The following is an 11,985-nucleotide window of genomic DNA, read 5'->3' as shown; positions in this document are numbered from 1 at the left end:
ACATCTAGTGGCAGAAACGATGTACTGCGAGGGAGATTTCCAAGTTGATAGTGAACAGTGTCACGAAAATCTTGTTTTTTTTTTTAATTTAATCTTTTCACGAGCTATTCATTTATATATATCTTGCTATTGGTGGAACTTGTGTAATGAACATTATAATAATAATAATTGCATCAGAGAAAAAGAGACCAGAAAACTGAGAAATAAAATATTTCCTGCACTAGTCCAAAGATTATCTAAGCAATTGTAGGCTTAAAACTGGACAAAAAAAAGAAAAAAAAGACTCCCCTGGTACATACTTACGTATCCCGCAGCCAGCACTACTGTAATGACTCTTCAGAACCCAAGACTACTGCTGCCCTCAGTGGCTCAACCAGCTGGCCCCTACATCTCTCTGTGTTCTGTAGTGACCTAGGGATTATTAAGACTCCAAAAGAGGAACTTTGTTTAAGGAACATTTGGAGTGCTGGTGACTCTTTATCATGTTTATTAGGAATCCAAGCTTCGTATGTAGTGTCATAGGGGTTAACCCCTTAAGGACAAAGGCCTTTTTTCACCATTTTTTTGTTATTTACATGTTATAATCCACATTTTAGGCCCCCGCAAACATGATAGCTTTTCTGAAAGCCAAGACCATGTAGAATAAAATGGCGGCAGTTGCAAATTGTTATGGGGCACGACATTTGTGCAACTTATTATCAAACACAAAAATTTAGTGAAAAATGCACTCAAGTTAAATGTAGTGCCCCACTGGTCTACTGCGGTGAGAGGGTTCCATGGCAAAGGGTCCTTTGTACTCCCCTTGTACGCCTTTACTCCCCCCTTTTCTTTACTCTTTCCTGGTTCGTCTATTCCCCTGGAATCCCATGCTTTTTCTCTAACTCTGGACCTCTCCACTCGATGTGGATCTTCCCCAGGCTGACTTCTGCTTTCTGTTCAAACCCACTTCCTGCGCTCTGCTCAACACTAGCCATCTTTCTCAAGGTGACTCGCTCTGAGGTGGGGCCTGCAACTCGTGGCTGGATAGCAGACCTGATAAGTGTCTCTAACGCCACCTAGGTGACCAGCCTAGACATCACCTGATTATTATTATGTGACATACATTGAGTGGCCAGATTATTGTGACCACCCCATCAGTACTTCGTTGGGCCGCCTCGTCACTCCACGAGATGAAAGGTGATGCAAAGAATCTGACACGGCACTGTTACCCTTCTGTCGTCTTCTCCAGTCTTGCCACTCTCCGTTCTGCCCTAACATTGACTAGTCGCTGAAGGCCACAATTCGCACGTACAGACCCAGATTTTCGGCTGACAGTCCGCTCTTTAAACACTATAACAATGAGCCCCTCTTGAACATGTAACGAATTCTGCTGTTTTGCCGATACTCGCTCCATGGCTCCGAGCGCCAACAATCATCCCGCGTTCAAAGGCTGTTACATCGCGTTGTTTCCCCGTATCTTCAGAAACAAATCACTTCTACTGTCGTGGTAAACAACCTGCTTCCCTATTTATAATGGTCTGGCCCTCTAGCAACTTCAGCGCCACATTATAGCTAATTTGCCTCCAAACGTCAGGTGGTCATAATAATCTGGCCACTCAGTGTATACTCAGTTTTTGTGCCAGGCTGTAATGTTCCTTCCATGCTGTATCCTGCTGGGGATTTCCTGCTCCATACCCCCCCTTTCTTTTGATTGTTACTTGTCTATGGTTAATTACCAACATGTACTATTGTTTTCTTTGATTAGTATTGAAATTTCTAATGATAAAAAAAAAACTGACGATTGCACTAAATGTAGTGCCTCAAAACACTATGTTGAACCATTGGTTTGGTAAAATATAAAAGATGAGATTACAACGAGTAAATAGATACCCAACATGCCCAGGTTAAAAATTGCGTGCGTCCATGAAAGTGCAACAGAATTCAGTACCCCAAATGCTCCATACACGACGGTTTAAAAGCCGCTACAGGTCATCAGTTTAGAGATACGCATAAAAACTGGCCCGAGAATTATTGCTCTCACTCTGGCTTGCGTAGTTTAGAGATACGTATAAATATTGGCCCTAAAATTATTGCTCTCACTCTGGCGTACGTGGCGATACCCAACATGTGTAACGCAATCGTCGTTTTTATACAAAGGCGCACCCGACGTGTGTTTGCGTGACAGCGCGCGTGCTCGCGGGGGTGGAGGACTTTAAATACATTAAATGTAAAAATAAATATTTTTTAATCTTATTTTTAAAACTGTTTTTTTTTTTTTTTTTACTTTATTTTAATTGCTATCACATAGAGGGGCTTACAACCCCCCCATGTGATAGAATAATGGCAGTGACAGGTACTCTTTAAGGTGATGCTGGGGGTCCAAAAGACCCCTAGTGTCACCTTTACACTCTAAATAAGCTATTGAAGTGCACATCGTACTTCAATAACTTATTGCTAGGCTAGCATTTGTTTTGATTTAAATTTAGGGCGGGAGTATGACGTCACGCTGATGTCACGGGGTTACTGTAGGCTTTGTGATAGGTTTGTTCACTGTATTTGGTGTGTATATAGTTGTGTTGGTTGCTCACTTTTTTGCCTGATGAAGGGGATCCTGTGTGACCCCGAAACGTTGCACTAAGTGTGCTATGCTACCTTTTTGCATGTACGTCAATAAATAGACGTATTCCATCTGCTTTTGGAGTGCCGGTGTCCATATTCTTTTGCATCATTATGACGGTGGCCATCCGTCAACTAGCGAGCACCCATGTTATGTTGATGGATATGCGGTCAGGAGTGCAATGGGTACATGGACTGTAATTTGATGGGGGACCTTCTTAAGGCGCTTCTTACAAGCTGGTAAGAACCAGTTTTTCAAGATGCTACCAATCTGCAAGCACCTCCAGTACCAGGTAGTGTGTCTGAAAGGTCTTAGTGGGAGACCTTAGGGCAATCCTGTACCGGTAGGCCAATGGTTAGACATTCTCTGACCTCTACAATGAGCACCAAATTGGTGTCAAGGTGTGAGGTGTTTCTGAAGAGGTACACGCCTCCACTTCCTCACCCTTCTATTCCTTTTCAGCATAAAGGCAGTAGCCATGGCCCCATATGACAAGGAGTCCGAAGTAGGAGCCCCATGTTTGCATGCTCAGCAGTCAGACACTTCAATTATAGCAGATATCGGACCCATTAAAACTGTAACGGAGGCCAAAAAATACTCCTTGCTAAGGCAGAAAGAGTATGGCACCCCTGATAAGTCAATGGATGCATTGGAAGGGGGCTGACACACAGATCTGCGACAGAGTTACTGGGGAAGGCTCAAGTAACCCCCATGCTTGTTAGTATCAGTGGAGCTGGCTATCCCTTTTCCCCATATACACACAGCAGTGGGCAGAGCAGTGCTGAGAGACCAGGGATACCCGGGAAGGAAGTGGGGGCAAAGACTCACCCACCACAACGTCAAAATTACAGGACAATTGTCTTCACTTCAGACCTACCTGCATATTACCCAGTTGTCTCTAAATCTGCCTGTGTCCTGTACGATTAGTTAGTTAGTTATGCTTTGTGACTTTCTTTACATCCGTGCACAATTGTGAATGGGACTCCAATGCACAAAAGGAATGTACCTCCAATGCATTTGGATTGCAGCACACCAGAACACACTACTGTGGACTGCATTAGGAACAAAAGCCTAGTTGTGTTTTCTGGTCCATTGTGGTGTGTATCGGAGAGCACAAATATGAAAATACTCACAAGGAGGATCAAAATTTCAAAATGCAGAAGGGAATTTATCAAAACTGGAGCAGACAAAATCTGGAGCGGCTGTGCATGGCAGCCAATCAGCTTCTCTCTTTTTGCATTTTCACATCATACAGGTGAAACTCGACTAATTAGAATATCGTGCAAAGTTCATTTATTTCACTAATGCAACTTAAAAGGTGAAACTAATATATGAGAGAGACTCATTACATGCAAAGCAAGATAGTTCAAGCCGTGATTTGTCATAATTGTGATGATTATGGCTTACAGCTCATGAAAACCCCAAATCCACAACCTCAAAAAAGTAGATTATTACATGCACTCAATAAAACAAGGATTGTACATAGAACAATATCGGACCTCTGAAAAGTACAAGCATGCATATGTACTCAGTACTTGGTTTGGGCCCCTTTTGCAGAACTTACTGCAATTACTTTTGCACGATATTCTAATTATTCGAGTTTCACCTGTAACTGAACAAACTGAAGAGAGAAGCTGATTGGTTACTATAGGCAACTGCTCCAGATTCTCTCTGCTCCAGAGTTTTGATAAATCCCCCCCCCCCCACAAACTTTTACTTATGACCAATGAACATGGTTCAAAGTGATATTATGAAGTTTAAAGAGGGCTTACTTTACTGTGGAAGTTGTACAAAGAACTGGTGATAAGTATTGACTGTGGTCTCCCTGCAGCTGATCTTTTCAACATTTATGACTTACCTTGTTCTTCGCTGTGTCTGTGTGAAGGCAGCCATTTTGGTACAGACTGGGTTTTGCTTCCTCGTGTCACAGCTGCCCTTCTGATGGCTGGTGATCCAATAACTGGTGGGAAAAATATTTAAAAAAAAAAGGAGCAAATGTCAAGTAAGTAAATATCCACAGAATGAATGAAGCAGGGAGATCCTTGCACTGCATTTCCTCAGGTGCAGCTTTCCCTCCAGCACGTGTATCCAAATTAGTTCCGGATTCTTCTATGCGATCCTTTAGGAGGTCTGGATCCCTAAAGGATTTACTAACAAGAAGTGAGTACAATGTGACTAAAACTAAACAGTGTTGTAAAAATAGGGGTACGTATCCATGCCAAACATGTGACTTCTGCCAAAATTTGCAAGTAGGTCCGACAGTCATTTTACCAGACGGCAGTTGTTTTTTTGCCCCAAAATATTGCCAACTGTAATACAGAGGGAATTGTCTATTTACTGACTTGCCCTTGTGGCATGTACTATACAGGCAAAACGAAGAGAAGCTCTAAAAAAAACAAAACCCATTTCTGACAACGTAGACCTAAAATCCTATAATCTATCACCAATAGGAAGGCATTTTCAGACTGATCCTGCGAAAAGGATGTAGGTGGATTCATCGTCTAAGAAGTTTTGAATACCCTGGGTCTAACGATGCCTAATGTCAGCCGTTTTCTGTGAATGGTTCAACAATATACATAAATAAGATTTGATTCTTACCGCGACTGAATAGCAATATACATTTTCAATGGTTACATGTTGATGAAGAGATACAGTGGGGTCATGAGGCGGTATTTGGTCCCGGCTAGGCTTGCCCACCTGTATCCTGCTTCCTCAGTAAACTCTTATCGGTGATGCCGGGAACCTGGCATTATGGTACATATCTGGTGGCAATGTCCAATCACCACCAACTTCTGGATCAAGATTTACAGGTTGATTACTACCTTGTTACACACACTTATTTCAAGAAACCTCCAATATGCTCTTTTCCACTTGTCCATACCTGGGCTGAATAGCTTACAACGTTGCTTTATCACACTTCATTTTTCTGGCAGCAAAACTTACCCCGGCGGGCAACTGGAAAAAGCAACAGATTTCATACATGGGGTTTTATTTCGTAGGCTGGACCATATCATGTTAAATGAACGACTGTCTAGCATTTTGGAGGATAAACAAGACAAGTTTCTGAGTAGTTGGGAACCTTGGATCTTTCACCAACAACCCGATATGGATCTAACTAGCTTCCGGGGTATCTAGGTGCACTGAATGGTATGGGGAGGTGAGGACCGATGGGAGTGTGGTGAGCTGACCATGACAGTATAAGAACCAATAGGTGGCTAAGTGTAGTGGTGACCCTCTTATTAAAACTAAATATATAAAACTATCAATAACAAAGATGTTGACACTATCCTGCTCGTTTCCTCCTACTCTACTCGCTCTCTTTGCTGCTCTGCAGTTAACTCTCTTCTGACCCTCCATATTAATGTATCCCTGGTTCACCTTTGGATTTGGATAGCAAATGTACTCCTCTGTATACCAACTTCTGTACGATTGGTACTCCCTTTCACAAAACTGTATTTTTGGAGATGTCACAACCGTTCTTTAATGTTAACATTTTGACAACACTTTTAAATTAAAAATATTGCAACAGAAGAGATACAGTGGAATGGCTACAAAATTATGAACATAAATGAAAATTATACAGTGTTACGGGAGGGATTTCCAGAGTGGAAGGGGCATTTGGTCTTTTCCTCCTCAATTTCTGTTTAGGTACAATGTGGTCAGAAGAAAGGGAATGATGGAGTATAACAATAGATTAACCTATGTTATCAAAACATTTTCCCTGTTCTGACCCAGAAGCCCTCTGCAAGATAAAAAGTGGAAGCACTTTTTGGGACTTTACAGGCGTTGCAGATGCTGAGAAAAAGTCTCCCAGCGGATTAAACGCTTTGCACTCTTTTGAGGCGTCTAGTAGACATGTGCGATTCGTTTCGTTCCGAATCGAAATTCGGACGAAATTTTGGAAATTCGTGGATTCGGGACATCCGAATTTCCAAAATTTCGGATTCAGTACGAATTTCGTCCTAACAGAAACGAAATTAGAAATTTACGATAATGACTCCAAAAAGAGGATTTCATAGCATGTGAAGATAAAAACAAAACATTACTTCATGTTCCTGTGCGTGCACCGTCAACTTTTAAACGGATAAAAAAAAAAATTAAGAAAAGGATTTTTATATTGACTCCGATTGTTGTGCTAGTGAATTATCCCTTGCTGAGACCTCTATGCCTGGCCTGTATAAGCAGATTCAATCACTGAGGACAATCCTTATCAGATAGCTGAACTCACCAAATACCATTTTCATCCACAAGGTTGCTTTATTTTGAACATTAGGTTACAGCAGATTAGAGGATACAACAGATGAGTGAGTAGTGGTATTTATGCGGTCGTAGCGTACTGTGCAGAATACACGTGTCCCTGTTACATGTGGCCTGTTAGCTGTGGCCATGACACAGGAAGTACTAACGAGGAAGAAGGGTGGGGCATTACACACAGGAAATGTGTCATAGATATTAGAGAAAGGGAACATAGAAAACATGTGCATTACCACAAAGGGTCACTAGATGGCAGCATGTGAACCAGATATAAAATGGCTATTGGCAAACTGATCTAAAGAAACAACTATATAAATTCTTATCTAAATAAAACTTCTATGCCCCATTGAGGCTGCACAATTTTAATGTACCTTTAATAGTGAAGACTAGAGCACAGCAACCAGAGATGTCAGCTGTGCCAATTCTGCTACGTACGTGCGTACGAACATTCGTCCGTTCGCGCAAAAAAACACATTTCGGAAATTCGTCCGAAATCCGAATCCGAAAACGAAACGTAGACAGGACCAGATTTCTGAAATACGAAAAGAAACGAATCTTTTGCGGCTGCACATGTCTAGCGTCTAGTCTGCTATATGTAATATAGAAGTGTCTTTCTGCACTCCTTACCAGTATAGGATGATCCTTAAAATCCTGGTGGGTGCTCGTAATGATCACAGATGGCGCCGTGAAGATATACAAATATGCAAAAGGATGTGCTGGTGAAATCATTTTGCTAGCCTGCTAGATGGACCCGACCAGGCTTATTTTTACATGAGACGGAGATATCCCACTAATAGGTTGCTGACTGAGCTTGCAAGCACACTAGAAAAATTCAGCGCGAAGATATCAAGTGAGTTGGGCGAGACCTACCTGGTCTACATACACTGATAATATGATACATACAATGCTAGTGTAACATGGGCGTTTGCAGGGATGGCACTTTAGGACACACAGAGGATTGCTGACGGAGGGGTTGGCTCCTCATAGAACTGCTATAGCATGAGTTAATTAGAGGCAACCTCTTAGATTAAAAGGAGAACTATGGGGTCAAGGCTTTTCCCCATAGTTTACCTTAGGGTAATGGGAGGACACAAACTAGCATCCTCCCGTTACCCTAAGCTCAGTATACCGCGAGCTACAGCTACAGCTCGCGGTATACTGAGATGCCGGAGCGGATCCCGACATCGATGTTGAGATCCGCCCAGCTGCGTGAGTGACAGCTGGCTCTGCCTATCTAGAGACAGAGCCAGCTGTACCCGCCCCCTCCCGTTCCGCCCGTCAGCGCTGGCGGATCGGAGCGGGGAGGGGGGAATCCAGCCCCTCCCCTGTCACGGCAGAGAGCCGTGACAGGATCATGAGGTGAGCGAACGCCGGTATGTGTTCGCTCACCTCCCGATCTACTGAGCCGACCTGTGACAGTCTCATTGTCACAGGTCGGCTAGAACTATGAGGTGAGTGGAAATCACTCATCTCATAGTTCTCTTGATATCAGAGGCAAGATAGCTTTGAACTCTGCATTGTAGCAATCTATGTTTGCTTTTTGCACATACCACAGCAATCAAATTATTTGGGACATACTCATAGATGTCTACAACATGTAAAGATATACGTGGATACTAACGATACACCGTATTCTGTGGACAAGCCTGGCTACATCCATCAATTGTGAGAGGATTGACAAATGATTTGCATAGACATACATGAACTGGGTCCGCAGGCTACGCAAGTTTTGAGATATATACACTCACCGGCCGGCCACTTTATTAGGTACACCTTGCCAGTACCGGGTTGGACCCCTTTGCCTTCATTCTTCATGGCATAGATTCAACAAGGTGTTGGAAACATTCCTCAGAGATTTTGGTCCATATTGACATGATAGCATCACGGGCCCAAAGTGTGCCAAGAAAATATCCCCCACACCATGGCACCACCACCACCACCACCACCAGCCTGAACCGTTGATACAAGGCAGGATGGATCCGTGCTTTCGTGTTGTTTACGACAAATTCTGACCCGACCATCTGAATGTAGCAGCTGAAATGGAGACTCATCGGACCAGGCAACGTTTTTCCAATCTTCTATTGAGCCTGTGCGAATTGTAGCCTCCATTTCCTGTTCTCAGCTGACAGGAGTGGCACCCGGTGTGGTCTTCTGCTGCTGTAGCCCATCTGCGTTCAGGTTGGATGTGTTGTGCGTTCAGAGATGGTATTCTGCATACCTTGGTTGTAACAAGTGGTTATTGGAGTTACTGTTGCCTCTCTATCATCTCAAACCAGTCTGCCCATTCTCCTCTGACCTCGACAAGGCATTTTCATCCACATACCGTATTTTTCCGTCTATAAGACGCCTCCAACTTTTCTTACCCAAAATTCCGAAATCAATATTTTAAATGGTATCATGCATCACACTTACCTCAATCACGTTATGCTCCGACATTACAGCTCCAGGCACTGGCTACACGCTCTGCCGAGCGCCGGCTGACGTCCGGGTACAAAAGATTTATGATTGGAGGAAAACTTATCTTATCTCTGCAATCCAATGTTTCACTCGTGAGGCTACAGTAGTTTGCAGCGGTATCGGCACTTTCGCAACCGCGGTTCTCCTCTCGGCCCCCCGTGTATAAGACGCCCCTCTATTTTTAGGTAAACATGTTAATGAAAAAGTAGTGTCTTATACACGGAAAAATACGGTAACTACCGCTCACTGGATAATTTCTCTTTTTCGGACCATTCTCTGCTAACCCGAGAGAGGCTTGTGTGTAAAAATCCCAGCAGATCTGCAGTTTCTGAAATACTCCGACCAGCCCGTCTCGCAACAACAACCATGCCAGGTTCAAAGTCACTTCAATCCCCTTTCTTCCCCATTCTGATGCTCGGTTAGAACTTCAGCAAGTCGTCTTCACCATGTCTAGATGCCTTAATGCACTGAGTTGCTGCCGTGTGATTGGCTGATTAGCAATTTGTGTTATCAAGCAATTGAACAGGTGTACCTAATAAAGTGGCCAGTGAGTGAGGATATAGATATGTTTATTCATAGTGTGCTATATTTAAATGTTGGTGTAGGGATCATTGTTGCAGTAATAAAATTGATGTGAAGAAAATTGTTAAAAATCTCAGATAATGTGCTTTTTTAGGGGAATTATTTATCATTATTAAATCAAGAAAAAAAAAACACAACAAAAAAAACAAAAGAAGCAGCAGCAGCAGCACGGGAGCAATATTACCAAATATATCTCTGAATCTGGCGAGACTAGCAATCAGAGGAAGCCGTGGTTTACATGACCTCACATTGCCGGTGTATGAAGCTACAGAACAAGAGCGTCTAGCTACAGGAAGTGCACTGCTATTTTTATGTATTATTGTATACGTGGCTCTTGTTAGACGTGCAGACGAGGGATGCCCGCCTCTTCTTCTTGGTCACTGTGAGGTTTTTTTTTTTACTGCGGTCTGTATCCTCATTAGAAAGATTTAATCTCACTTCCTGTCCTGGAGACAACAGGAAGTGGGAGGACATCTACCCCTAGGAATGGAAATTCACTCCTGTAAGAGTGATCATGGGAAAAAGGTGTCTCCACTGAAGCTAAACACCAAGATTTTCATAAGCCAATTGTCAGAGGGACAGAAAGTGAGGTAATATCTCCTGAACAGGGGCACACACAGCAAAACAAACATTACAGGGGGTCCGAAAATCCGAAACTGCTCGGGCGGCCGCAAAGCACCTTGTGGCGGGCGCATGCGCAGTTCGGATTTTTCGCCGGGAGGCAAGACGCAAGGTAAGTCTATGCACCCGCATGCAGACACCGTGGGACAGGAAGTGCCAGCAAGCCCAGAGGAGTCAGCGCTGGATCGGAGACCCGCCGCACCGCTGGAGAGACAGATGAAAAAGGACAGGAAAGAAGATCGGATAAGAGACATCATTTAAGGTACCTTATTTTTCAGCTCCATAAGACGCACTTTTTTCCCCCCAGAGCAAATCCCTATCGCCCGACGCTCGGGCCATGCAGTTTCGGGTGCCAGTAGGTTTTTTTTTGTACATTCAGCCCTGCTCCTGACAAGCAGAGCTAAATGTACAGTGTGGGGTAGCCGCTCGTTTAATACAAGTGATGTACTCAGATCACTTGTATAAAATCGTGTCCGGGGCCCCCCAGCCGTGGTTTTCGGGTCCCCCACTCCTCTGGGCATGGGAGCTCACCATAGAGCCTGTAGAGCAGACGAAGAACATCTGTTCTTCGTCTGCTCTGTATGATCACTGAGACAATGGCGCTGTAATCACAGCGCCACCTGTCTCAGCTGTCACTAACTACAGCTGTCACAGAACCCCATCGTCCTATTTTAATGTCACTTTAAGAACAAACCTACAGTCCCTACCTTGATTGTAACCCAATTGACACACAATTAACAAATTTTAGATGCTACCTATAAGATAGTAGATCATCTTCTATTAAAGGGGTTCTCCTGGCGCCGAGAACCTGAAACTGTTTGGGCGGCCGCAAAGCATCTTGGGGCGGGCGCATGCGCAGTTCGGATTCTCGGCCGGGAGACGAGCAGAGACACAAGGTAAGTCTATGGACGCGTGCACCCGCACGCAGACACCGTGGGATCGTAAAGTCCCCCAAGCAGGACCTAATGGATAAAGATTTTTTTTTGATTTTTTTTTTTTACCAATAATGTTTATGACCTAGTTTGTCACTCCAAGTTATGTTATGTACTTAGCACAAAAAAGTACTCACACACGCATGTACTTACACACACACATACATAATATCTCTCCGGATTTTCACAGAAAACCCAGTAGTGTCCACCTAATGAATCTGTCCACAGCTAAATTACAGACGCCGAGCTGGTTTACTGTGGAGCTGCAGTCCTTGCTGGACCTGTCCGTGTACGTCAAAGCGGTCGTGGCACAAGTCCTTCTGGCTGGAATGTTCTGGAGTATTCCTGATCTCGAGGGTAGGTGCTGTACAAGTCCAGAGTGCTGGTGACAAAAACTGGGAGAAGTGTCGATATTAATGGAGGAGTACCTAGCGAGACAAGGCAGTGGTCACGGCGACTGTGACGGTACTGAGAGTGTCAGTCACTTCAGACATTCCCTCCCGGAAAGGCCAGTTTCTCAAGAGAAGAGAGGGACTGCAGCTT

The sequence above is a fragment of the Nanorana parkeri genome, unplaced genomic scaffold (genome assembly GCF_000935625.1).
Source record: "Nanorana parkeri isolate BGI_ZX_2015 unplaced genomic scaffold, ASM93562v1 scaffold1280, whole genome shotgun sequence".
In the NCBI taxonomy this organism is placed as follows: domain Eukaryota; kingdom Metazoa; phylum Chordata; class Amphibia; order Anura; family Dicroglossidae; genus Nanorana; species Nanorana parkeri.
Note: the sequence above shows the minus strand (reverse complement) of the source record.